Source organism: Suncus etruscus, chromosome 12, assembly GCF_024139225.1.
Source record: "Suncus etruscus isolate mSunEtr1 chromosome 12, mSunEtr1.pri.cur, whole genome shotgun sequence".
Taxonomy (NCBI): Eukaryota; Metazoa; Chordata; class Mammalia; order Eulipotyphla; family Soricidae; genus Suncus; species Suncus etruscus.
In genome coordinates this window covers 68,431,749-68,458,971 of record NC_064859.1, presented here as the reverse complement: position 1 = coordinate 68,458,971, position 27,223 = coordinate 68,431,749, and the positions used below count along the sequence as shown (strand labels likewise).

At 39.7% G+C, this 27,223-nt stretch overlaps 1 protein-coding gene and 1 pseudogene across 1 annotated transcript in view; one reads left to right on the top strand and one right to left on the bottom strand.

Annotated features, from left to right (window-relative positions):
• EIPR1 (EARP complex and GARP complex interacting protein 1) overlaps positions 1–27,223 on the top strand; it is a 184,475-nt gene that overhangs the window by 2,166 nt on the left and 155,086 nt on the right. The gene's annotated exons all lie outside the window — the stretch shown is intronic.
• On the bottom strand, positions 12,301–12,374 carry LOC126025313 (uncharacterized; annotated as a pseudogene).

The window sequence follows — 27,223 nt, the reverse complement described above, 5'->3', positions numbered from 1 at the left end:
TACAGGGGAAGAAAGTACATATGGCACCGTATAGAGGTATATATAAGGTTTCTAGATATTTTAATAGCCAAGTTTCAACATAAGATAATGCTCATAATAATTTCTGGATGTCTGTTTAAAAAAATAAATTACGGGCCCGGAGAGATAGCACAGCGGCGTTTGCCTTGCAAGCAGCCTATCCAGGACCTAACGTGGTTGGTTCGAATCCCGGTGTCCCATATGGTCCCCCGAGCCTACCAGGAGCTATTTCTGAGCAGACAGCCAGGAGTAACCCCTGAGTACCCCCAGGTGTGGCCCAAAAACCAAAAAAAAAAAAATTGCACCAGTTTTTTGTTTTATTTTTTTTTTGGTTTTGGGCCACACCTGGTGGTGCTCAGGAGTTACTCCTGGCTGTCTGCTCAGAAACAGCTCCTGGCAGGCACGGGGGACCATATGGGACACCGGGATTCGAACCAACCACGTTAGGTCCTGGATCGGCTGCTTGCAAGGCAAACACCGCTGTTCTATCTCTCCAGGCCCAAATTACACCAGTTTTGATCATCAGTGCTAGATTTTTGAGGTAGCTTAAATTATTGTTTCCTGACACTGGATAAATCAAAGAAGTTGATCATTGCCTTGGGTGTCAAATATTTTATCTGAATTTCTTCTTTCTCTTCAAATAAGAAGCTGATATTTGCACTTCTTTACTTTCAGCAGCCCCATAGGCTCTGACTATGTTGACTTATAAGCACTAGTACTCTGTAAACATAAAAAGAGCTGAAAATTACAGTGGAGATTTGGCTGTCATTGACATTGAAATCACTGTGGAGAGTACTACATCAGAAGACAGAGCTCTGAATTTTGATCTTTGGTTATCATCTAGCTGGGAGGGTATAGGGTGGTATAAATAAAAGGCTGAAAAGGCCACAAAGAAGTTATTAAGATAAAAAAATGGAATACCTTTTAGTATTTAGGAACATTGGTACTCATTGGAAGGGATTTTTGATTTGTGTCGATGATTTTAGTTCATTTTTGTTTATTTTAAAAAGTGTAGTTTTTTTTAAAGTGTTTGGGGGTCACTGGTGGTGCTTGTTGACCTTGTGGCACTGGTGTGACTTAGGCCCATGAACATACTAGGTGCATGTTCTACCACTGGATCCATGGTTTCAACCTAATCAGTTTTTTCCCTTGTACAACATAATTTGCCCCTCTAATTATTAAAGCTTTTCTTTTTTTTGTTTTTGTTTTTGTTTTCTTGGGCCACACCTGATAATGCTCAGGGGGTTACTCCTGGCTATGTGCTCAGAAGTCGCTCCTGGCTTGGGGGGACCATATGGGACCGGTCCTTCCTAGGCTAGTGCTGGCAAGGAAGACACCTTATCTCTAGCGCCACTGTGCAGGCCCCAAAGCCTTTCTTTTTTATAGGTGAGTTTCTTGCCTTTTAATTGACCAGTCTTGGCTTTCTTGTCACCAGCTCTGTAAATGCCATGTTCTGTGACTTTCCCTGAACTTGACTAGTCAGATTACCCACCAGTTAAATTTTTGTTTGTGTCTGCTTCCTGATAAGAGGAAAGTCCTAATTTTATGAAGTACCTGTCAGCATATCTTTATTTTGCAAACATAGTAAAGAAATTACTAACAAGTTAGTAAAGGACTAATTTGTACTGTAAAGGATTAACTGTACTAAGAGCTAGTACAGTTGACAGGGCACTTGCCTGGTATGCAACTAATCTGGGTTTGATCACCGGCAACACCTATGTATACTCTCCTGAGCCCCACCAAGAGTGATATTGAGTATAGAAATAGGAACAAAACTTGAGTATGGGGCCGGAGAGATGATATGGAGGTAGGGCATTTGCCTTGCATGCAGAAGGACGGTGGTTCGAATATCGGCATCCCATATGGTCCCCCGAGCCTGTCAGGAGCGATTTCTGAGCATGGAGCCAGAAGTAACCCCTGAGCGCTGCTGAGTGTGACTCCCCACACCACCACCCCCCCCCCAAAAAAAAAAAAACAACAGACGAAAAAAGTAAAAGACCTGATTACCAATGGTAGTGGTGAAATGGAAAAGAAAAAAAGAAAAAAAAAGTAGTGATGCTATCTATGAGAGGGATGTACTGTGTATATTGTTGAATCTGGATGGGCTCAAGCATGCCTGCTCAGTGGGTAGAGGGTGTGGCTAAGAGGTGGATCTCAGGCATGATAAAGTAACTTGGATTCTGGTACCTGGAAAAGACCCAGTCTTTTGATGGAGTGGTCCTTGGTTGATCTTTGACCAGCACCATCTATATTGTATGAGATAGAGAGAAAAGATAGAGAGGGACTGGGACTGAGAGAGACAGATTGAGAGAGAGATTGGGACTGAGAGAGAGAGAGACTGGGCTGAGAGAGAGACTGGGACTGAGAGAGACGGGGGGAGAAGAAAGAGAGAGACATACTGGGGGAGTGAAGAAAGAGGGAGAGGGAGGGAGGGAGGGAGGGAGGGAGGGAGAGAGAGAGAGAGAGAGAGAGAGAGAGAGAGAGAGAGAGAGAGAGAGAGAGAGAGAGAGAGAGAGAGAGAGAGAGAGAGAGAGAGAGAGAGAGAATGGGACTTGAACCTGTGACCTCAGACATGTAAAGCATATCCTCTACCCCTGAACCACATACCTGGCCCTTAGTACTTGTTTTTCATTGACATTGTGTGGTGCTATATCATAACCTTACTAATGGTACTTGCACAAATCTGGCTCCATTGTAGCTGGGAAGTGCTCAGACATAGAGATGCCAGGCAAAATGCAACTTCCTACCATGGATGGACTGGTCTTCCTGGCCCTAGTTTCGATCGTCTCTGGATATTATTACCATACTATCTTTTTTCTTTATATCCCACAAATGAGTACAATTATTCTATGCTTAATCCTCTCTCTCTGATTCATTTAGCTGAACTTAATACTCTCCAAATCCATTCTTGTATTAGCAAATGTCACTGCTTCATTTTTCCTAACAGCTGCATAGTATTTCATTGTGTATACCACAGTATTTTTAGCCACTTATCTGTTCTCAGGTACTTGGATTTTTTTTTTCCAGATCCTGGCTATTGTGAATAGTATTGCAATAAACATAGGAATGCAGAGAACTTTTTTTGCATCGTGTTTTTATGCTCCTAGGCTATATACCTAGGAATGGTATTGCTGGGCCATAGGGAATCTCAATTTCTAGTTTTTTGAGGAATATTCATATTATTTTCCAAAAAAGGCTGGACCAGTCTGCATTTCCACCAGCCATGAATGAGAGTCCCTTTCTCTCTGCATCCAAAGCTTCTTAATTTAATTCAGTTCTCTTTTTTTTTTGTTTTGTTTTGTTTTGTTTTTGTTTTTGGGTCACACCCAGCGGTGTTCAGGGGTTACTCCTGGTTCTGTGCTCAGAAGTTGCTCCTGGCAGGCTTGGGGGGCCATATGGGATGCTGGGATTCAAACTAGGGTCCATCCTGTATTGGCCATATGCAAGACAAACGCCTTATCTCTGTGCTATCATTTAATTCAGCCCCATCATTTAATTCAGTTCTGCTTGTTTATCTTTACTTCCACTTGTTTGGTCAATGGCGATTCATCCTTGAAAATAACTTTAGCTTCAGTGTCATGTAGACCTCTGCTTATATTTTCTTCTGTGTATCTTATGGATTTAAGTCTGATATCAAGACTTTAATCCATTTTGATTTTATCTTTGTGAATGGTGTCAAGAAGAGGTCTTAGTTTAGATTCTTGGAAGTAGCTGACTAGGTTGCCCAGCATTGCTTGTTAAAGAGGCTTTTTTTTCCCTTTACTTCACATTTTTTGCCTTTATTTTTTTTTATCAAAAAATAACTTGTCATATAACTGGGGCATCTGCCCAGGATATTCAATTCTATTCCACTAATCTGAGGTTTGTCTTTATTCTAATACCATGACATTTTAATTACTGCTCCTTTGTGATCCTCTCCCCCCATATTCTTTTTCCCAAGGATTGCTTTAGCTATTCAAAGAGGTTTATTGTGCCATATACATTTCAGGAGAGTTTGATAAATTCCTTTGAAAAATGTCATGGCTCTTCTTATAGGAATTGCACTGAATCTGTACAATGCTTTGGGGAGTGTTGCCATTTTAATGATGTTAATTCTTTCAATCCATGAGCTGTGGATGTATTTCCATTTCCTTGTCTTCTCTTATTTCTTGAAGTGGTGTTTTGTAGTTTTCTTAAATTAATTTTGTTAGTTAAGTTGATTTTGAGGTTCTTGATTTTCTGAGGCACAAATTTGAATGGGATTGATTTTTTAAATATCTCTTATCTTTATTGGTATATAGAAAAGTCATGGAATTTTGCACTTTAACTTTGTAGCATGCCATTTTATTATACAAATCTATTGTTTTAGAAGTTTTTTTGGTAGTCTTTGGGCTTTCTAAGTATTGTATTCTATCACCCATAAATAGAGTTTGAGTTCTTCTCTTTCTATTTGGATTCACTTTATCTTTTTCTTGCCTAATTGCTCTGGCAAGTACTTCCTGTACTATATTGAGTAGAAATGGTGAGAGTGGCCAACCTTATCTAGTGATAGATCTTAGGGGAATGGCTTTTCTCTTTCCCCACTGAGATAATGTTTGCTGTGACTTTTAGTAAATTACTTATACTATTTTGAGTAAAGTTCCATCAATTCTTGTCTTATTGGGAATTTTTATCATGAATGGGTACTTAATCTTGTTAAATGCTTTATCTGATTTATTGATATATGATTTTTATTTTTCTTATTATTGATACCAGGTATTATATTGATGGACTTGCATATGTTAAATCAACCCTGTATCCTGGGATGGTCATAGCTTCTGTTTTTTTATTTTTATTTATTTATTTATTTTTTTTATGAATTGTTGGTTTCTGCTTGGTAGTATTTTGTTGAGGATCTTTGCATCTGTGTTCATCAAGGTTATAGGCCTTTAATTCTCTTGTTTTGTGATTTGTTTGTTTTTCTGCCTGTGATATCAGTGATGTTAGCTTCCTAGGATCTGTTTGGAAGTATTTCTGTTTCTTTGATTTTCTGAATATGCTTATCCTCTTTGAATCTGAAAGAATTCACTATTGAATATATTTGGTCCCTGATCTTTTAGGGAGAGACTTTTGATTACCATTTCATTTCCTCAATAGTGATAGGTCTGTTCAGGTATTTAAAGTCATCTTGGTTCAACTTTTGGGGTGGAAATCCAATAATTTATCCATTTTCTCTGGGTTCTCTCATTTTTTCGCATAAAGATGCTCAATGTAATCTGATTATCCTGTGAATTTCTGTGTTGTGACATTTCTAATTTGGTTTATTAGATTTCTCTCTTTTTCTTTGTGAGTCTTGCTAATGATTTATCAATCTTTTTATTTTTTTTCAAAGAACCAACTCTTGCTTTCATTGATCTTTTGGATTTGTTTTGGGTTCCCAGTTCATTAATGTTGCTCTAAGTTTTATTATTTCCTCTCTCTTGCCTGTTTTTGACTCAGTTGTTGGTCATTTTCCAATTTTTTAAAGCTGTGCTGATTTTTTGGTTGGCCCTTCTTCTTGGTGAATGTTTGCCACGTTATAAATTTTCCTTTTAATATAACTTTGGCTGTGTCCCACAAATTCTGGCAGTTTATGTCCTCGTTCTCATTTGTTTCTAGGATTTGTTTTTTATTTCCCTTCTGATTTCCTCTCTGATTCACAGACTGTTCCTTAGTGAGCTTTTTAATTTTTAGGTGTTAAAATTATTTTTCTGGGCTGGAGCAATAGCACTGTGGTAGGACATTTACCTTGCACGAAGCCGACCTGGGCAGACCCAGGTTTGATTTCCAGCATCCCATATGGTCCCCTGAGCCTGCCAGGAGCGATTTCTTAGCACAGAGCCAGGAATAACCTCTGAGTGCCACTGAGTATGGCCCAAAAATCCACAAAAATTTTTTTTTTCTGTAACTGTTTGTAATTTAGCTCTATTTTCAATGCATAGGGATCTGAGAAGATAGTTGAAACAGTTTTTATGGAGTTATGTTTTATGGCCTAGCATGTGGTCTATCTTGAAGAATGTTTCAAGAACTTGAGAAGAATGTGTATTTGCTTTTTGGGGATGAAAAGCCCTTTATTTTTATTAATCCCATCTCATTTTTTTCCTTCAAATCTAGTATATCCTTGTTGAGTTTTTGCCTGGTTTATCTATCAAGAGGTGACAGAGCAGTGTTGAAATCTCAACTACTATTGTGTTGCTGCTGTTGATGTCTTTCTTCAAGTTTATTATCATCTGTTTTTCTACTGGCCCCTTATTGGGCACTTATATGCTTAAGAGTGTTATTTCTTCCTGATGTATTTATCTGTACTTATCCCTTGATTATTAAGAAATGATCCTCTCTGTCTCTTACTACCTTTTTTTTTTTTTTTTTTTTTGGTTCTTGGCCCACACCTGGTGGTACTCAGGGTTACTCCTGACTCTGCACTTAGAAATTGCTCCTGATATGTTCTGAGGACCATAAGGGATGCCGGGGATAGAACTCAGATCAGTCCTGGGTCAGCCACATGCAACCTTTTTAAGAAACCTTTTTATTTATTTATTTATTTACTTATTTACTTATTTATTTTTGTTTTTTGTTTTTGGGCCACACCCGGCGTTGTTACTCTTGGCTGTCTACCCAGAAATAGCTCCTGGCAGGCACGGGGGACCATATGGGACACTGGGATTCGAACCAACCACCTTTGGTCCTGGATCGGCTGCTTGCAAGGCAAACGCCGCTGTTCTATCTCTCCGGGTCCAAGAAACCTTTTTAAATAAGAAGTCTATGCCATCTGATATTAGTATGGCCACCCAGCCTTTTCTATTTTACTTTATTTAAAGAAAATGCATCACATAGTTCACCTTAATCATTTGTTTCCAGATAAGTGAGAGAAGTTATTACAAAATAAAAATAAATAAAAAGGAAAAAGGAAGAGAAGGAAGAAAAAAAGTACAGTAGCAAACACAATTGTGAAAATTATTATATCTCCATGGAGTCATTAATACAATCACAGGTGGTTTAGCAAGCTCTTATTAGCTGTCCATTCTGTTAAATTAATGTATTCCTATAGGGATGAAAGCATCAAACAAATGAAGTTGTAAAGTAATTCAAAGCACTATTACTAATACTTCAGCTTTTGTAGAACATGTTCTAAGCTTCCAGGCCCTTGGAAAAAGGAGGATGCAGAGGGAGGTTACCCGTACTTGCTCCAAAAAATCTTGTGATATCAGACCTAAACTGGTGAACCTGAAGTTTGCTCTGATTGGTGTTTCTGATGGAATCATAGAGGGTTAGTGAGGTATAGCCATTATCAAAATGCTGATTCTGGGTGATGGATTCAGCCTGCATGGCTTCTGTAGAGTGAGTGTTTGGCCTACTCCCTCCTTCTGAAATTATCAGCTTCTGTTGCTTGGCCTGAGTACCCATAATTTTTCACAGCTTGATTTACATCTCATTTGAGAAAAGAGTAAGTCTATGGAGCTGTCCTGGTGTGAACATGACGACTGCATTTGTGATCATGGTTACAGCTGCCAGGTTTTCTGGAGAAGGGAAGATATGGGGAGAGGGTGCTCACACTTGATTCAAAAGGCTCTGGTGATAACAGCTTAATTCCTGACATACCTGATGTCTGGTCAGATTGGTGTCCCTGAAGGGTATCATAAAGGGCTGGTGAGGTGAGGCCATCAGCAAAATAGTGATTCTGCTTGATGGTTATAGCAGTATGGCTTTGGCAGGGTTGGGGTTTGCCCACTCTCTCATTCTGAGGTTACCAACTTTGTGCTGTGTCACCACTGTACCCATGATCTTTCATGGCTTGGTTTACATCTTGTTTGAAAAAAGTGTGAATTTATGGAGCTGGTCTGGTTCAAACATGTCAACCTCACCCCAGCCTTATTAAGGGAGTTGTTTGCTTGAAGGATTGTCTTCCAACCTTTGACTTTGAGTCTGTGTTTGCTTTGACTATTGAAATGTGTTTCTTGAAGGCATCACAGTGTTGGATTCTGTTTTGTGATTTATTTTGCTACTCAATGTCTCTTAATTGGTGTGTTTATTCCATTGACATTTTGAGAAATTATTGATACAGAATTTTGTGCCATCATTTTTGTAGGGTTTTTATTGCAAGTCAGCAAGAGGTTGACTGATGGAGGGATGGAGGATGAGGTCTTTCCCCTCCAGCTCGGAGCACGAGTCTGCCACCCTGTTGAGCGGGCGGTTCTGAGGTGAAGCGGCGGGTAAATAGCTAGCAGACAGTCAGGCTTGTGGAAATATCAGCTTTATTTGGAGGACAAGACTGAAGCCCAAAGCCTCAGCATCTGTTCCAGCCAAAAAGCCCCTTGCCTTCCACAGACCCTTGCTTATATCCCCCAGAATTAGGTAGCACCCAATGGTGGGATCAGGTACCATCCAATGGTGGGAGCAGAATGCCAGGTCACACCCTAGGGTAGGACACAATCACCGATTAGGGTAGGGTCAGTAACATAATAATCTCATAAAATGTTTACATATACAACAGGGTTTTTGTTTTTGTAGGCTTTGTTTTTCCTTAAAGTACCTTCTTCAGTTCTTGCAAAGTTAGTTTTGAGGCTGTAAATTTTCTGAGTTCTTATTTACCTGTGAAGCTGTATATCCTTTCTTCAGTTCTGATTGAGAGTGTGGCTGGATGAAGTATTCTTGGGGAGGCATTCATTTCGTTGAGTTTCTACACTATATCCCACCACTGCTTTCAGACCTGAAGAGTTACTTGTGATACATCTACTGTAACTTTTAAGGATGATACTTTGCATATAATTTCTTTTATTGAGCTTGCTGCTTTTAGTATTATATCTTTATCTGAGGCTTTCATCATAGCAACTAGGATGTTCCTTAGAATATTTTTTTTCCTTAGAATGTTTTATTTAGGTATCTCTTAGCTGCTAGTCTTTGGGTATCCAGGAAGTGGGTGCATGTGCTCTTCAGTTCTGGGACCTTCTCAGCAATGATGTCTTTGACTGTTGCTTCTTCAAAAAAGAGTTTTCTTCCTTACTCTCCTAGACCACAATGATTCTTATGTTGTGTCTGTTGAATTTCTCCCCAAGACCCCCCCTCCCTTTTTTTTGTTTTTGAGTCACATCCAGCGGTGCTCAGGGATCACTCAGAAGTCATTCCTGGCAGGCTTGGGAGACCATATGGGTTGTCGGGAATTGAACCCAGGTCTGTCCTTGGTTGGCCGCGTGCAAGGCAAATGCCCTACCGCTGTACTATCACTTCATTCCCCCAAAGTTCTATTGTTGTCTGTTAATTTATTTTGAAGATATTTTCTGTCAGCTGTTCCTTTATTTTGAGACTTTTTCTCATCTTCTGTTGTTATCTGGAAGTTTTCTGCATTTCATCTTTGAGCTTACTGATTTGATCCTCAACAGCTCTTACTCTTCTGGTGAGATTTTTCATTTTCATTCATTTCCGTCAATGAATTTTTTATTTCATTTACCAAGTTTTTCAGCTCTGACATTTCTGTTTGTATTTTTCTCATTTCTGCTCTAATATTCTCCTGTGTTTTATTGGCAGTCCGTTCCATTGTTTCTTTGAGCTCATTGAAATCCTAAAGATTTCCACTCTGACCTCCATTTCACAGAGGTTATTTTGGGGAGTGATACTGATAGGGCCTGCAAGATTATCTTCTTCACCCCATAGTGTAGTGGAGTTTGGCACTCTTTACAATAGTTCCTTCTGTAGTTTCAAGGTGCTTCTTTCTATGTCACTGTCAGTCTTTCTCACTACCAGGTAGTTCTCAGGAGAGTTTATATGGTGAGATATTATATTGTGGCTGTGTAAATGTTGACCTGCTTGGGAGCCAATATTCTGGGCATGGCCTTTGACCTGTGTGGTCAAAAGAACCTTTTTGGGGTTCCTCTCTCTACGATATATTCAACAACTGGTGCCCAAGGTACCCTCAGATATGCGTTGTCTCCAAGTGCCATTTTTGCTGTGGCAGCTGTCACAGTGCTGGTGCCCCTTTTCCCCTTAGGTCTGTGGGAAATCCCTTTATTGATGGGGCTGTTCCCAAGGTGGCTGGGTTGGTGCTTGTGCTTCCCTTGGATCTGTGCTCCCCTCATGTCTGCACAAGTCTGGATTTCCTTAGTTGATGGGATTTTTTTTTTTTTTTGTGGTCAATGCCCATGCGCCCCTCAAATCTCATATTTGCTCTTATCTAGATGGATTTGAAGTGTACTCACATACACTTTTACATAGTTGGTCAGTAGCAATCAATTTCTAAATCTTTTATCAATAATTCTCAGTTGATAGTATTGTAGTACTTTAGACATTTTTTTTTTTGGGTCTTTTGAGCCACACCCAGTGATGCTCAGGGGTTACTCCTGGCCCTGAACTAAGAAATCACTCCTGGCCCTGCACTAAGAAATCACTCCTGGCAGGCTTGGGGGACCATATGGGATGCCAGGGATTGAACCCAGGGTTTATCCTGGATTGACCACATGCAAAGAAAATGCCCTACTGCTGTGCTTACTCTGGCCAAATGACCTTTTTTTTTTTTTTGGTTTTTGGATCAGGGTTACTTCTGGCTCTATGCTCAGAAATCGCTCCTGGCAAGCTTAGGGGACCGTATGGGATGCCAGGATTCGAATCATGGTCCTTCTGCATGCAAGGCAAATGCCTTATCTCCATGCTAACTCTCCAGCCCCCAAATGACCTTTTTTTTTATGTACCACAGTTTCTTTCTTTTTTTTTTAATATAAATTTTATTTTGATCATAGTGGCTTACATATTGTTGACAATAATATTTTAGGTACATATTTACATAAAATCAGGGGGGCTTCCCATCCCCAAATTGTCCTTCCTACCCCTCCGTTTTTGTCCTACCTCCCATTTCCTCTTCCCTCACCCTCAGGGCGGCTAGAATATGTGGTCCCCTCGGTATCTAACCTACTACTTAGTAGTCTTGCATCAGTTTGGTCTTGATGCCTCCCTTATTTCCCCCTGTAAGTGGGGGCAGGGCTAGCTAGTTCAAGTTGCATGGTTTTGCCTGAAAAAGAGAAAGTAAATAAACTGGGGTAAGGGTCTAATACCCCGAAAATGGACAGAATCCTTCTAGAGGTTCTCATCATCGATTTGGGAAGTGCATGAGAACAAGAAGGTGAAACACTCCACCAGTACCAAAAGAAGTGTCAAATATCCAGTGAGGACTCCGGTTATATCGATAGGCACCACAAAAAACAGATTAAAAAAAATAATAAAAAAAATAAATAAAAAACAAACAAACAAACAAAAAAACACGCCGTGGTCTTGAAATAAGAAACATGGCGTAGCACAAAACGAAAGAAGAGAAAGGAAGAGAGAGAGAAAAAAATAAGAATAATTGGGGACAATAATTTCAATAATCACATCCAAACAGAGAAATCGACCAAAATAGCTAGGTAAATAAAAATAATAATAACGATAATAAATGAAGGTAAGATATATATATATATATATACATATATATATATGTATATATATATATTAAAAAAATGTCCAAGGTTTTGTGTTTTTTGTATTTTTGTTTTTTTCCCTCCTGCCCTAGCACAGTAAATATTGGGGTCATTCGAAAAGGAATTCACTTGCCCTATGCGATATGGGGTTTCTCCGTCCTTGGAGTATAGTGTCATGGGATCAGCTCTTTGCTCAGGATCATTACTCTCCCGGTGGTGTTTTTTTTTTTTTTGGTCTGTCCAGGGTGATACAATCAGAGCTCTGTGTTTAGAAGTCTCAGTATCTGTGCAGATCCTGAGGTGGGACTTATGGTGAAGTCAGTCTTTGTGAATCTAGAGGTTCTGTTACCTCAGTGCCATTTTAATCCATCTTCTGTGGTTGGTGGTCTTGGTCTTTGCACTGAACCTAGGATGGCATCTAGAATAGCGTCTTTCTTTGTGCTTCCAGAAGCCCCTTTCCATTACAATTGTCTCTGCCGGACCTTTGGAACTGGGGATCATGCTTATTGTGCAGGTCTTAGCTCAAGCCCTAGACTAGGGCTTTTTTATTGGTCCCAAGATGTATACAGTCTGGTCGTGGTTCTAGCAGCCAGTCATCTGTAAATCACGATCTTGGCTTTTTGGACCTACCAGAGGGTGCCACGTCTTCTGGTTTTGTCTTGTCGTTAGCTGGTAAGGTAGGCTAAACTGCTCTAAGGTCAAGTTGTTCACATTTTCCTCATTGTCAGGATATCATGTTAGAGCTGGCCCTTGTTGTTGACCCTGCAGTAAGCAGTAAGCAGTAAGCAAATGCCTTATCTCCATGCCAACTCTCCAGCCCCCAAATGACCTTTTTTTTTTTTTTTTAAATATGGAACACTTCACGAATTTGCATGTCATCCTTGTGCAGGGGCCATGGTAATCTTCTCTGTACCAAATAATGACCTTTTTTTTTTTTTTTTTTTTTGGTTTTTGGGTCACACCCAGCAGTGCTCAGGGGTTACTCCTGACTCTATGCTCAGAAATCACTCCTGGTAGGCTCGGGGGACCATATGGGATGCCTGGATTCAAACCACCAACCTTCTGCATGCAAGGCAAATGTTTACCTCCATGCTATCTCTCCGGCTCCGGTTCTTTAACTCTTAAGAGGTTTTTTTTTTATTTTGACTTTTGACTTTAAGAAGACCTTCTTGGGGACCAGAGCAATAGTATAGCAGTAGGGCATTTGCCTTGCACATGGCTGACCCAAGATGATAGACCCGGGTTTGATTCCCAGCACCCCATATGATCCCCAGAGCCTGCTAGGAGTGATTTCTGAGTGCAAAGCCAGGAGTAACTGAAGTGGGTATGACCCAATTTTGTTTTGGTGTGGCCCCAAAACAAACAAAAAACCAAAAAAAAAAAAAAACATAAAAAAAAGACTATCTGGTCAGCACAATTGAGCATATTGTGTGTGTGTGTGAAAGAGACAGAGAGAGAGAGAGAGAGAGAGAGAGAGAGAGAGAGAGAGAGAGAGAGAGAGAGAGAGAGAGAGAGAGAGAGAGAGAAATCATCAGCTTGGTGGTATTTTGGGAGTGGTGGGTCTATCACTTTGAATCATCAGTGCAGGGGCCAGAGAGATAGTACAGCAGGTGGGGCCCTTGCCTTGTACACAGCTCACTTTGATCCCTGCCATCACATATGATCCTCTGAGCTGTGCAAGAGTAGGAATAAGACCTATGTATAGTTAGGTATGGCCTGAAAAATTAAAAAAAAAAGAAAACAATAAAAGGATCATCAGTGTAGAGGGATTGGTGGGGCATTTTAGGTGTAGACAGGGTGGAGTACATGATCCCAGCACTCTGTTTAAGCCTGGAGCTGCCCTTCTTACAAGTCCTAGATGAGAGGTTGTTGGACCTGGAGAAACTTCTGGGCTTGAGACCTGGTGAGAATAGTGACATGCATTGTATTCACTTCAAGGCCCCTAAGTGCAGAGAATGTGAGCCAGGAAGGAGTGAGGGAGGGCCTGTTTTCAGCAATGGGCACACTGAGCAGCTTACCTTAGTCCTGCTCAGTGGCTTGGGGAGAGGAGCCAACTATTGGATACTTGGTGCTTTTGTGCTATCTGGGGCTCTGGGGCTGGCCAGTCAGCATTAGGGTCTGCCTTTTGTTGTCTGTGGGTCGTTTCAGCCAGTCTGTGGGTCGTTTCAGCCAGTCTGTGGAAGGGACTTTTATCTTCTCTCTCTCTCTTTCTCTCTCTCTGTCTCTGTCTCTCTCTGTATCTTTCTGTCTCTCTCTCTTTCTCTCTCTTTTGTTTTTGGGTCTCACTCAGAGACACTCAGGGGTTACTCCTGGCTCAGAAATTGCTCCTGGCAGGCTTGGGCGACCATATCGGATGCCAGGGATTGAACCTGGGTCAGCCATGTGCAAGGCAGTGCAAACACCCTACTGCTATACGATTGTATTTGCCCCTTCTATCTCTATCTCTATATTTATTTTGCAGTGCTGAGAATAAAATCCATGCAAAACATTTACTTTTGCCATTGGGTATATTCCTGGTCCTGCTCAGAATATTTTTTTTGACCATACTGATGATGCTTAGGGACTATTCCTAGCTTTATGACTAGAAGTGACCAAAGTGACCACTGGCAATACTGTACTAGGAATGAGAACCAGAGTTATCAGGTCAGGGTGGAAGGCAAGTACCTTAACTCCTGTATTCCATCTTTAACTTCTTCTTTTTTTTTCTTTCAGAGTGGATTGCTTTATAAAGTTTTGCTAAAGTGTATACGTATACTTGTAATCTTTTGCTTTTTTATGTCAACATCTTGTGCTTAGGTTTTGCCTTGTCTGTCTTGCCTTCCCATTCTTTTCTTTTGGTGCCTTTGCAGGTCTCCCATGCCGACATCTTTTATCTGTGTCTTTCTTCAGTGAATATATCTGTCCATCTCTCAGTGGCTCTGAAGTGGAGTTGGGGCTAGGTGTGTATACCCTGGCTGGCAGAAATCTGGGCTTTGTTTGTGAGTTAGTTCTTGAGCTGTCCTTTATCCCAAGACAATGGACAGCAGCAGATGTGCATTGTGCAGTGTGACATCCTCCTATTCCCCAAGCCAGGCTGCTTCCTGAGGAGATGCCAATTAGTCCTTCCCGCCTTGCTTTTGTTCTTTCCACAGTATGTGTGGGGTGCACCTGTCAGCAGCCAGTGCCTGTTGGTGAAGTCCCATCTGAGTGGCTTCTGCTGTCTTCAGCAGGACATTTTCCTTGGAGGTCTATGAGCTCCTGCTTTTGTCTGAGGCTCTTTTATTCTCTTGCAGCACCTTCTCTCATCTCTGACTTTCTTCACCATCGGAGGCGTTCTTCTCATGCTATGGATGGATGCTTTCACGTTTCACTGAAGGCAGGGACAGAATGTGTTTCTGATTTCTCCTTTTTTGATAGAGTTCCTGTAGCTTGTGAAGAGAAGAATGAAACCTTCCCCCAACCCATGAAACTATATTTTAACTTAAGGAAGAATTGAGGAGTGGCAGTGAGGATGGAGAAATGCCACAGAAGGACTAGATTGTATAGTTGTTGGGTTAATCGGTTGGAAGGAAGGCTCTCACTGAGATAAATAGTGCCTCCCTTGGTTTAGTTAGGCTGACATAGTTCCACTTGGTGGGGAGGGGCTGGTATCAGAAATGGTTAGTGGGCAGGAAGTTAACATTGGCTGTCACCAGTTTGGTTATTATTTAGATCCTTGAAGGACAGGAAACTTCCTTAGGAGAAAAGTTTGTACTGAGAAGAGTTAAGACAAAAGTGTGGGAGCAAGCCTGTCATGTGACTGGGCCAGGGAAGCCTGGAAGACGTCATATAGGGGAGTCCTGGGGCCAGAAATGAAGTGTTCCCATGTCAGATACTTGTAATGTGTCTGCCATAGATAGGGAGAGAATCTCCAGGGTAAGCCTACAAGACCAGCTTATCTGAAGAATGGAATCCAATATCTGAGTAAGGATATCTATGTCTTGCCATTAAATTTAGACATGAATTGAGAATGAAGAATTAATAAATAGAGGGAGAAAGAACTCAAGATCATTTCAGAAGTGAAGGGGGTATGTGAGATGATTTTCTTAGGGAAGAGAAAGAAGTAGAGGAGTGAGTGAAGGAGTGGAAAAAGGGTTCGCCAACTTTCTCAGTTACAGTCTAAGCCAGGGGTACTTTTGTCTCAAAGCAATCTCAGTCCTAAGAGGTAGATACAAAGGGAGGTCTGAGGTGAATTCTTTTGTTGGAAAACGGGGGTTGCTTGGACTAGAGGAGAGATAGTACGCAACTTTATTGGAGGCAGATAGCACATAGAGTGTGCAGGGCACAGACGACAGTCTTGTGATGACACTGAACTTAGAGGAATAAATCCGAAGGAATGAATGCAAGCAAGAATAAAGAAGAGGGTGTCAGTCTTAGGCCCTCACAAAGTGTTGTTAGCACAGGTATTCGCAAGTAACTTAAGAGGTTTTGATTTTTTTCATGTACTCCTTTGAATGTGTGTTTTGGTTGTGGAAGATGAGAAATAGGTACTTATTTCGCACAAAATGAAGAAATTTGACTGTGCCCTTTTCTTTTAGAAACAATTTGTTAAAGTCCCAAGGAGTTAATCTGCCCTCTAATGACACAGTGTTGTGGTAATCTCTAGTTTGCTGATGTGTTATCCTGGTGATTTGGGGGCAGTTCTTGGTAAGAGGTCTGTTTCAGAGGAGTGCTGTGTATTGTACAAGGTTACAGTGACCCCGTTCTGTCTGCTGCTTAAAAATAAAAGTCTCCTGTCTGTTCTTTTCTCAATGTGGTCACACTGATCTAGAGAATGACTCCATGGGGAGAATCTGTTTCTTAAGATTCCTTTTTAATGCAGTTGCTTAAAGGGAAATATCATTTTTCTTTTCATGCCAGATTGCTAAAAATCATCTTTGGGTTATCTACAGATGTGAATTAGAAATTAATTGTAGTTTAGGCCCTATGCTTACCATTGTACTCAGTTTGTGATATACAGAGTGACCACACCTCACCACCAAAAAAATGCTCCAGACCCTCCACAAATGCCCTAATATTCCTTCTAATCATCATTCCATCCCCACCTCCAGCTCTTTGTTTGCTAATATAAAGTCAAATTTTTATTATTGTTGCATGCAGTCTATCCCCTTGTTTTGATTCTTTGTATACCACAGATGAGAAATGTCATCCTTCTCTTTTTAACTAATTTCATTTAACACTCAAATTTCATTATAGTGCAGCAAAGTACATTTCATCTGTTCCTTACAGATACATAGTATTCCATTGTGTATATATCCCAACTTTTTTTTTTAATTTTATTTTGGTTTGGGGCCACACTTAGCAGTGCTCAGGGCTTACTCCTGACTCAGATCAGGGATGACGCTTGATGGGGCTTGGGAGGCTATATGGGATGCCAGTGAACTCAGTTCAGTAGCATGCAAAGTAAGTGCCCTGTCCACTGTGCTATATCTTTAGCCCCACTTTCACTTTTTTTGTTTTGTTCTTGGGCCACAACCGGTGACACTCGGGGGTTATTCCTGGCTATGCACTCAGAAATCGCTCTTGGCTTGGGGGACCATATGGGACCCCAGAGGATTGAACTGCAGTCCATCCTAAGCGAGTGCGCGCAAGGCAGACGCCTTATGCCCTGCCCCATAGCTTCGGCCCCTACATTAACTTTTAAAGAATCTTTTTGTTGTTGATGTTGAACATTTGGGTTGTTTACTCAGATGTCCTGGCTATTTTTTTTTTTAGAGTAAAAACAAGTTGTATTTGGAGGTTATGAGGAAGGGGAGGGAAAACATAAGAGAGAAAGAATAATGTGCTTAAGGGAGAGTATAAGCTTCTCCGAAGACAGAGAGAGGCCCAGAACACATACCAGAGTTGAAGTATGAAAGTCCACATATTACACAGGGAGATGCAGGTGTTATGTGCTTGGCAACATATATACCTGTTCTGATTATTGTATGGAAATACACTGTAGTGAACATAGGTGTACCTAAATATTTTTGAATTACTGTTTTTGTATTTTGGTAGTAGATGCCACGAAGTGGAAATGCTGGGTCATATGGAAGTGCTATTCTTACTTTTTTTTTCCCCAGAAATCTTATTTTCCATGTTGATCACAATAAAAATTATTTAAAAAAATGAAATGTTATTTTTTATTTTTTTTTATAGAGGCTGAATCAGACAGTAGTTCTTGTAACAATTTGAAACTCAAGTGTTCGTTTCCCATCACACCCCTACTTACACCAGTTGTTTCCAGTCTCTTTGTTATATGCCATTATCACTGTCATGAATGGTATCTTGATATTTCCTTGTTATTTTTGATTTTCATTTCCCTAATATAAGTGATAAACACATCTTCCTACGCTTACTGGCTGAAAGTGGCTATTGTGGAAATGCCACTCCTTCTCTACCTATGTTTTGATTGGTATTCGCTTTTTGATTTTAGTTGAGTTTTGTGAATGCTTTACTTATTTTAGATATTAGCTCTTTATCTGATGTTATATATAAATGTTTTCTCCCATTCAGAAGGGTTTCTTTCTATTTCAGTTTGAGTTTCTTTTTCCATGTGAATTTTTTTTTTTTTTTTCGGTTTTTGGGCCACACCTGGCGTTGCTCAGGGGTTACTCTTGGCTGTCTGCTCAGAAATAGCTTCTGGCAGGCACAGGGGACCATATGGGCCACCGGGATTTGAACCAACCACCTTTGGTCCTGGATTGGTTGCTTGCAAGGCAAACACCACTGTGCTATCTCTCCGGGCCCTCATGTGAATTTTTTGATGTATTTCTATTCATTTGTTTTGTTTCTGTTATTTATGTCAATATAGTCAAGTAATAGAAAACATCCCTGAGGTCCATAGACTGGTGAGTTTTACCTTATACTTTTCTCAGTATAGTATACGGTCTCTTGCTGATGCTTCAATACATTTTGAATACTTTTTTATTTGTTATAAGATAAAAAATCAACTTCTTTCTTTTGAAAAATTTTTATTTATGTGTGGCTATCCCTACCATTTATCAAAAGCTTTCCTTGCCTCTACTTCAAACACCCATGTACTTTATCACTTTATAAGTTCATCACTGGGTTCTATGGTTCTCTTATGTTGATTTTGGAGTCTTTGTTCCATTATTATACTGTTTTGATTACTTTAGCTTTATGCTATAATTTTAAATCAAGACATGAGCTATATCCCAATTTATTTTTTCCCTTAGAATAATTTTGCTTATTTGGGGAGTTTTATGACTCCATATAAATTTTAGTAGAGTTTATTCTAATTCCTTGAAGGATGTCATTGACTTATTTTTAAAACTTTATTTAGTTTATTTATTTATTGATTATTGTTTTTGGGTCACATCCATTATACTCAGAGGTTATTCCTGGCTCTGCACTCAGAAATTGCCCCTGGCAGGCATTCATATGGGATGCCAGGAATTGAACCGGGTCCCTCCCGTGTAGGCTGCATGTAAGGCAAATGCCCTACCGCTGTGCTGTCTCTTTGGTTCCTGTCATTGAAATTTTGATGAGACGTGCATTGAACCTATATAATGCTTTGGGTAGGATGGTTATTATGAAAATGTTTATTTTTTCCAATCACTGAATATGGAATGTTTTTCCATTTCTTGTTGACTTCTTCTATATATTCAGTAGTTACTTAATTAACTTGATTCCTAGGTATTTGATTTTTGGACACTTTTTTTTTTACATTTTTGTTTTGCTTAGTTTTGGGGCCACACTTGGTGACGCTTAGGGGTTACTCCTGGCTCTGTGCTCAGAAATCACTCTTGACTTGGGGGACCATATGGGACACTGGGGGATCAAACCATGGTCCGTCCTAGGTAAGCTGAGTACAAGGCATAAATGTCTTACTGCTGTGCCACTGCTCTGGCCCCTGAACACTTTCAAATGGAGTAGAATTTTTTTTAACTTTTCCCATTTGTTATTTATGTACAGAAATGTGACAGATTTTTGTGTATTGATTTTTTAGCCTGTTACATTGTAATATTGGTGTATTGTTTCTGTAAGAGTGTTTTGTAAAGTCTCTAGGGTTTTTCTATGTGTATTATCACTTCATCTGCAAATAGCGTTAGTTTAATTTCTTTCCAGTTTGTATCTAGCGGAATAATTCTTGATAAAAGCTAACTTAGGTACATGTATGTTCCCTTTAAGCTAATTGTTTACTCACTCATTGTGAAAAGCACATGAATATATATTTGAATTTCTTTAGGGAATTTTATATATTTACTTATAGAGTCTTCAATTTATTCCCCTTATAATAGAATACATTGTGATATTTTTGGTTTTTGTCTGCTCAGAAATAGCTCCTGGCAGGCACGGGGGACCATACGGGACGCCAGGATTCGAACCAACCAGCTTAGGTCTTGGATCGGCTGCTTGCAAGGCAAATGCCGCTGTGCTATCTCTCTGGCCCCACATTGTGATATTTTTGATGCTTCTTTTCTCTTATTAACACCAATAGCCTTTTTTTTTTTTAATTTCTATTAAATGGTGATGGTAGATCAGAAAGACTGTTCAGTAAAGAAAACACATTGATCTTCCTTTTCTAGAACAGAGAAAACACATGGAATTATAATATAGTGAGTCCAAAAAATGTTTTACTTGCATTCCTAGTTCTCTGCTTTACTACAAGAGAGAAAAAAAACCCCAAATAACCAAAAAAAAAAAACCAAAACAAACAAACAAACAAAAAAGCTTGAGGCTGAGAACTTGACTCTTCTTCTTTACTAGAAAGGTGAATAAGGGGCCGGCGAGGTGGCACTAGAGGTAAGGTGTCTGCCTTGCAAGCGCTAGCCAAGGAAAGATCGCGACCACGGTTCGGTCCCCGGCGTCCCATATGGTCCCCCCAAGACAGGGGCAGTTTCTGAGCGCTTAGCCAGGAGTAACCCCTGAGCATCAAACGGGTGTGGCCCGAAACCACCCCCCCCCAAAAAAAAGAAAGAAAGGTGAATAAGCCATTTCACCAAGTTTCTCTTTCTTTTTTTTTAGTGTCGTTATCATCGCCTTGGGAAGAATATTATCCATATTATCTTCTTGTCTGTTTCATTGAATTATGAGGAAGACCCTTAATAAAATACCGAAAAATGTTTTTTGACCTATCATATTATAAAATTTGATCCTGTTGTATAATAGAGCCATTGGAATACTTAACAACTGTCATCATGAATAGATTCAGTCCGATCATTTTATCATTCACTTAATTAAAGAAGCAGAATTAGTCATAAATATAGATCTGTCACCAAAATAGTTAAATTATATTTGTAATTTTACTTAATAATGTGCTAGAAGATCTTAAATTAAACTTTTATGATATTTCACGATAACTTTTAAAGATGTAGTTATTTTTTTAATTAGTTTTAATTAGACTAATGGTTTTCCTTTTCCATTAAAAAAAGTAACTTATCTACTTGTGTGAGAAAGAACAAGTTAGTTTCAAATTTGTAGTATTTTTCTAAAATGTGGTAGCTTATTCTCTGTGAAGCAGATGATCTATTCAGACTATTTTTTTCATGTTTACTATTGTTCCTTTCCAGGTATTCACTTCCTGGCTCTATAAATTGCTTTAGAATTAAGTAAATTAAATTCCGATTTATTATTGTCACTCAAGTAGCTTCTGCATTCTAAAATTGCCCTTCTTTGTCAGTAAATAAAATGCCCACTAATACAGTTGACTTTCTTTTTGGTTTTCTTTTCTTTTAAAGTGATGACAGTTATCCCGCCTTCTGTTTAAAGATCAAATCATAGGTCCATTTTGATAAATACCAGTTTGCTGTAATAATGTCTGGGTCAATGTTTTTGGTAATCATTTGCCATCTTATTTATTTTCTTTCTCTCTCTCTTTTTCCCTTAAATCTTGTCCCCCTTCTCCTAATGCATCAGTTTCCTGCTAGCCCAGTCCCTTTCCCCCACTTCTTTATATCCATCACACGCTAACCAGGGTTGTGAAATCTCCTCTTCAATATTACCAGTGAGCTAATGAAAAATATGCATTTTAGTTATTCCATTTTAGTTAAGTCTTCCGTTGGCTCATATTTTGGGGAATTTTAAGATTTTTTTCCCCATTGGACAGCATCTTGCCTCTACCTTTGAGTCTTAATTTTTTTTTAATCTAAAGTTGAATTCATATCTATGTCCTCTGCTGATGTGGATGCAGCCTTCAAAGCTTTCTGGACTTGGAATGGTTCACACCCTTCCTCATTGTTTTCTTTATTTTTAAAATAAGACCTTATAAAACTGGATAGGGTACAGAGAGTCAGCTAATGTATTCAAAATGCCATACATATATGTCCATTTTGGGATGCAACATCTGTAGATTTACAAAGGGTTAATGAATATGTAGAAGAGGCTTAACATTAAAATTTTGCTAACTTTATGGGGCTGGAGAGATAGCATGGAGGTAGGGTGTTTGCCTTGCATGCAGAAGAACAGTAGTTCGAATCCTGGCATCCTATATGGTCCCCTGAGCCTGCCACGAGCGATTTCTGAGTGTAGAGCCAGAGTAACCCCTGAGCACTGCCGGGTGTGACCCAAAAATACAAAACAACATTTTTTTGGTGGGGTAACTTTTACTGAAAGTGTATTCTAGGAATACTGGATCATAATGTTAAAAAGGGGACCAAGAAGCTTCGGGCCTGGAAGGCCCAAGATTCCGGACAGCCCCGGGGTCCAAGGGGGAAGCCCAAGGTTCAGGAAAAACCCATTACCTCAATAAAGAGCATGAAACATACCTCAGAGAATGCAAAAGCAAAGCGGGTTTAAAACCTGAAGCCCCGGTTAATCTAGGGAGGTATCTTTTATAGGTTCTAGGAACCTTTGGCCTATCCCTATTCCAGGTTTAAACACAATGTCCAATCAGATGGCAAGCTTGTCCTTTTTCAAAAGAAAAGGTGAGAACCTTGGGAGGAGCAAGCAGAAGTCCATTCCTTTGCCCAAATAAGTCCAGATTCCTCTTAGGAGGGGCTTTGGCTGATGGCAGAAGGCCATTGATGCCTCAAGGTGAAATACCAGATCAAGGGGATCAGGAAAGCAGGCAGAGAAAGGCTTAACAGGCATGTATCACGTATCTGAGTTATTATAATATCTATTTTATAAATTTTCCCCTAACAATAGTAGGTATCTTCAAAATATAGTGGAATTAGTTCAAAATAGTTCATTTTCTCCAATTATCTGATAATATGAACACTACTATAATTTGTCTTCATTTTACTGAAATGTGTTTCAGTATTTGATGTTTTCTTGCTCTGACTTCTGAGGAAGGGTGAGTGAGCACCAACTGTATCAACAGTTGTAAATCTGAGATTGGTGCATGAAATTACTATTTTGGACTGTTTTTCTTTGTTCTCCCCAAAGATCTTGCTGTTTTCCCCAGTTGCGGAACCAAGTTGAAATCAGACTAAAAGGTCAGAACAACTGTTAGCCTCTTATACTCTTTTTTGAAAAGACTGAGTTGAGAAGCAGAAAAATATATAGGAATTGGAAGCAATAGAATGAATGACATGCTGTTTCTGGCTGGGGAGACAGGATGTGGCCCATATAGCTGACTGCCAGGCACTCTTACTATTTCAGCACTCATCAAAAACTTACTGGTTTTTCCAAGAATAGTGCTATATATTCCATAAAGCCCTGGGATGTGAAGCCTATTATGGACTTCATTTGGCTAAAATGAAGGCATCAGAAAGTTTTCCTTCTTAGAGACGTAGGGGAGAATCTCTTGTTTTGCTTTTTTTATTTTTGGAAGCCACCTGGATTCATTGATTTGTAGAATCCTTCACTCTTCAAAGCCTGCACCATCCTTCCCAGTCCTTCCAGCTAACTGGTTCTTTCCCATGCTTCTCTTGTTTTTTTTTTTTTTTTCATACTCCTTGTGTCCCTTTCTTGGCCACCCAGGCTCTCTCCATGTGGCTGCCTCTTTTATTTTCTTCTGTCATTACATCTCTTTCTGTCTATAGCCAGGAAAGGTTTTCAGATTTTATAGATCAATGTAAGATGAGACTAGTTGATAACTCTGAACATAGGTGTTCCCCTAACTTTCTCTTTCCCTAAACCTCTTCTTTTGATATGTAAAAGCCCACCTGGATTACATGACCTTCCCCCTCCTGGTATTGGGAATTGGTTTGAATAAAGAACTGGAACCCAGTTGTAAAACAAAAATTCATGGGTTGTGATCTCACCCCACATGCTATATTTCTAACCCCTTAGGTGGACGAATCTGATGAAGCAAGGTAGCTGCAGAATAATAATACCAAGCCAGTCAGGATGAAAATGGCATCCTTGGCCTTTGCCTCTTGCTCTCTCTCTCTCTACCCCAGCAAACAGAACTCCTTTCTTTATTCAACCCAGTTCTCAATACCAGGAAGGAGAAGATAGAGTAAGGCTTTTCCATATCAAAAGAAGAGAATTTGGGAAAGAGGAAGTTGAGGGAGCACCTTTTTTAGAGTTGTTAGCTAGTCTCATCTTACAGACCAAAACCTATAAAATTTAGACCATCCAGGATGGTGTTTTCCCCCTTGGCTCAGAGGTTCCAGTGGTTAAGATATAAACATTTGGGTGAGAGTCATTATTTTATTTCTGCATATATCAAAACATGATCTAGGCACACTCTCTGGTTGTTTTAACAAAAAAGCTGGGTTTGAGTTTATAAACCAGATGTACTTGTCACAGAATTAGTACTGAAAGGTGAAAGAAATTATTTTTTTCTCTGCAGCTTCCTGAGGACTCGCCCTAGACCCCACCCCTTCCTAAATCCTAAAAAACTTTGCCCTTGACCAAAAGATACAATTTAACTGTTGAGCTTCACCCGAGGACCCCACCCCTTCCTAAATTCCAAGGACTTGGTCTTGACATTTTAACTGTTGCAAACCTTACCTGGGGTTATCTAAATCTTGCAAAAATGTATATAAAGGCTTGCTAAATCTGGTTGGCACTCTCATCCTCCGGCTTATGCTAAACCATGTTGGGAGTCCAGCATATGCTGACATAATAAAACCCCTTGTTATTGCATGGTCTCTGCCTCTTGGAGTCATTAGAGGGGTGCGTGTGGAATTCTTGACCTTATCATTACTAACCAACCGATCACATAATTTTTTGCTCTTTCAGTTTGAGTTCCTACTCTTGAATTATTATTATTATTATTATTATTATTATTATTATTATTATTATTATTATTATTAATTATTATTTTTGCTGGAGCTCCCACAAATATAGCCAGAGCCTGCTATTTGAATGCTTGGGCCCAGTGGTATCATATTGCTTTGGCTCATTGGTACTGTGGTGTACCAGAGCCATCCCTGCTGTGGTTGGGGGCAATATGGTGCTAGAGATAGAACTTGGAGTCTATGGGGCCAGAGCTATAGCACAGCATTTGCCCTGCATTCAGCCAATCCTGGACGAACTCCGGTTTTAATTGCTAGCATCTCAGATAGTTTCCCAAGCCAGGAGTAATTTTTGAGTGCAGAGCCTGGTGTGACCCAAAACAAACAAACAAACAAACAAGCAAAAGAACTTTGAACCTGAAGCCATGGTCCATACCATTGAGCTTTCATCTCAATTCATCACAGTAGTCTTAATTTTGCTTTTATTTACTGAATTCAGTGCGAGAGCAGTGGCACAGTGGTAGGGCATTTGCTTTACTTAAGGCTGACCTGGGACAGACCTGGGTCAATTCCTGACATTCTGTATGGTCCTCTGAGCCTGCCAGGAGTGATTTCTGAGCGTAGAGCCAGGAGTAACCCCTGAGCACTGCTGGATATTGCCCAAAAACCAAAAGAATAAAATTACTGAATTCAATTGCATTATTAAAGTGTCAAATCATGGTGCCAGAGAGATATCATGGAGGTATGGCATTTACTTTGCATGTAGAAGGATGGTGGTTCAAATTCTGGCATCCCATATAGTTCCCCGAGCCTGCCAGGAGCGATTTCTGAGTGTAAAACCAGGAGTAATCCCTGAGCGCTGCTGGGTGTGACCCAAAAACCAAAAAAAAAAAAAAAAAAAAAAAAAAAAGAAGAAGATGACAAATTATATGACATAATTATTATAATTTATAATGTTATGCAGCACCACCCAGGTATCTCTCAGGAAAGTTTCACCATGTAAATCCTGGAGTTGTTGTGGTTAAAAGTTCTCTGGATTCCACTCTGGGATTGAATTTGAAGAGGGTCACTGTTGGGTGCGGGGGATCTCTCTCTCTCTCTCTCTCTCTCTCTCTCTCTCTCTCTCTCTCTCTCTCTCTCTCTCGTTTCAAGGAGAGTCAGAAATCATGCAAATTTGCAAAGGGTGATTTATTTTTCTGGTGCCAGGGTGACACCAGGGTCAGTGCCCAGGGATGAACCCCAGAGTAAAGACCCCGAACCATTACTTAAGCAGTGTTTTTATAGATTACTTTTCCAAAGGGACAGCACATGTCATGGAAGTAGTATTCTGTTTGTTACATATTACTTAGGAATACAGCACAACTCAGTTAAAAGAAAGAGATATTTAGCAAACAAAGAAACAATCCTTAAAGCCTAACAGACGACCACTAAAAGTTACATTTTTATCCTACTGAAAAATATTAAATTTAAGGTCACATTTCTTTACCTTAAAGGCTGGAGGTGGGGGTGGCCACCTTAATAAAAGTTTTGCAAGCAAAGATAACAGAAAGCATGAGCAAATTGGGCGTATACTGCCCTCCTTGAGTAGAGCCAGATTCTTATCTCCTTCAGCCAATGCTAGCCTGTGGCTCTGAAGGTCAGGAAACAGGACGCCTTGTAAGCTTAGGGAAACTTCAAACTTAAACTATACTTATTTATGAAAAGCAAAAACTTCTTGTCCCTTTCAGTCACTTTATCCCTAATCACACCATTATAAGGCAAATACAACAGCTTCATCTACAGACCACTTAGTGGTGACTGGGACCTAAAGGATTCAGCCACTGTGCCCTATCCCTGAAGGACCATCACAACTTCAGACTCTCCTTGGGATTGGCTGTGGCCTATCTTGCATCTGCTCTGTTCTACTACTTTTGCTCCCAAGAATACTTCCCAGTAAATCTCTATACACCATTACACTCTAAGAGCTTGATTCCTAGAGAATGTGATCATTGGAATGTACTGCTGTTTTTTTTTTTCTTTCTGTTACTTGTTATTTTGTTATTCATTATTTGATTTTATTTTAATGTATTCCTGTTTATATTGGGTTGTGTGTCCACACATTGTATGAAGGTGGTAAAAACTCAGCATATATTGCTTCTCTCATACTCTCATGTATTGCTTTCCTCATACTTAGACAGCACTTACTCAGACTGGCATAAGAGCCCTGGAACTCAGCTCACACAAAAGCTGCTCAAGAACTTCAATGGTTTGTTGTTTTTGTCTGCTGGCTAGTTTGTTCACCCTCACTTTTGTGCTTTGCTTGCCCCTCTTTGGTTGGAAGGTCGCATCCATAATTTTCAATCTGACAGAAAATTTCAGCATTAGCCTCTTTCTAAACTGGCAAATACTGCTGGGTGAAATGTGAATACCTGGGCTTCCCATCTTTCCCAGTTCTTGGCATTTCTTTATAGTTATGATAGTTTTCTGAGGTCTTGTAATAAATGCAGAGTATTTTCTTATTACCATTTTTTTGAGACTTGGTTTAAAGCATCTCCTCTAGTCTTGCTCCTATACATTTCTGTTATTGTGTTGCAGAGTGATTTCTTCTATCAATCTATTATTATAGAAAATTAAACAGTTTTTCTATTGCTTTGTAAATAATTTACCTCCTTACAGCTTAACATCTGTGCCCATTTG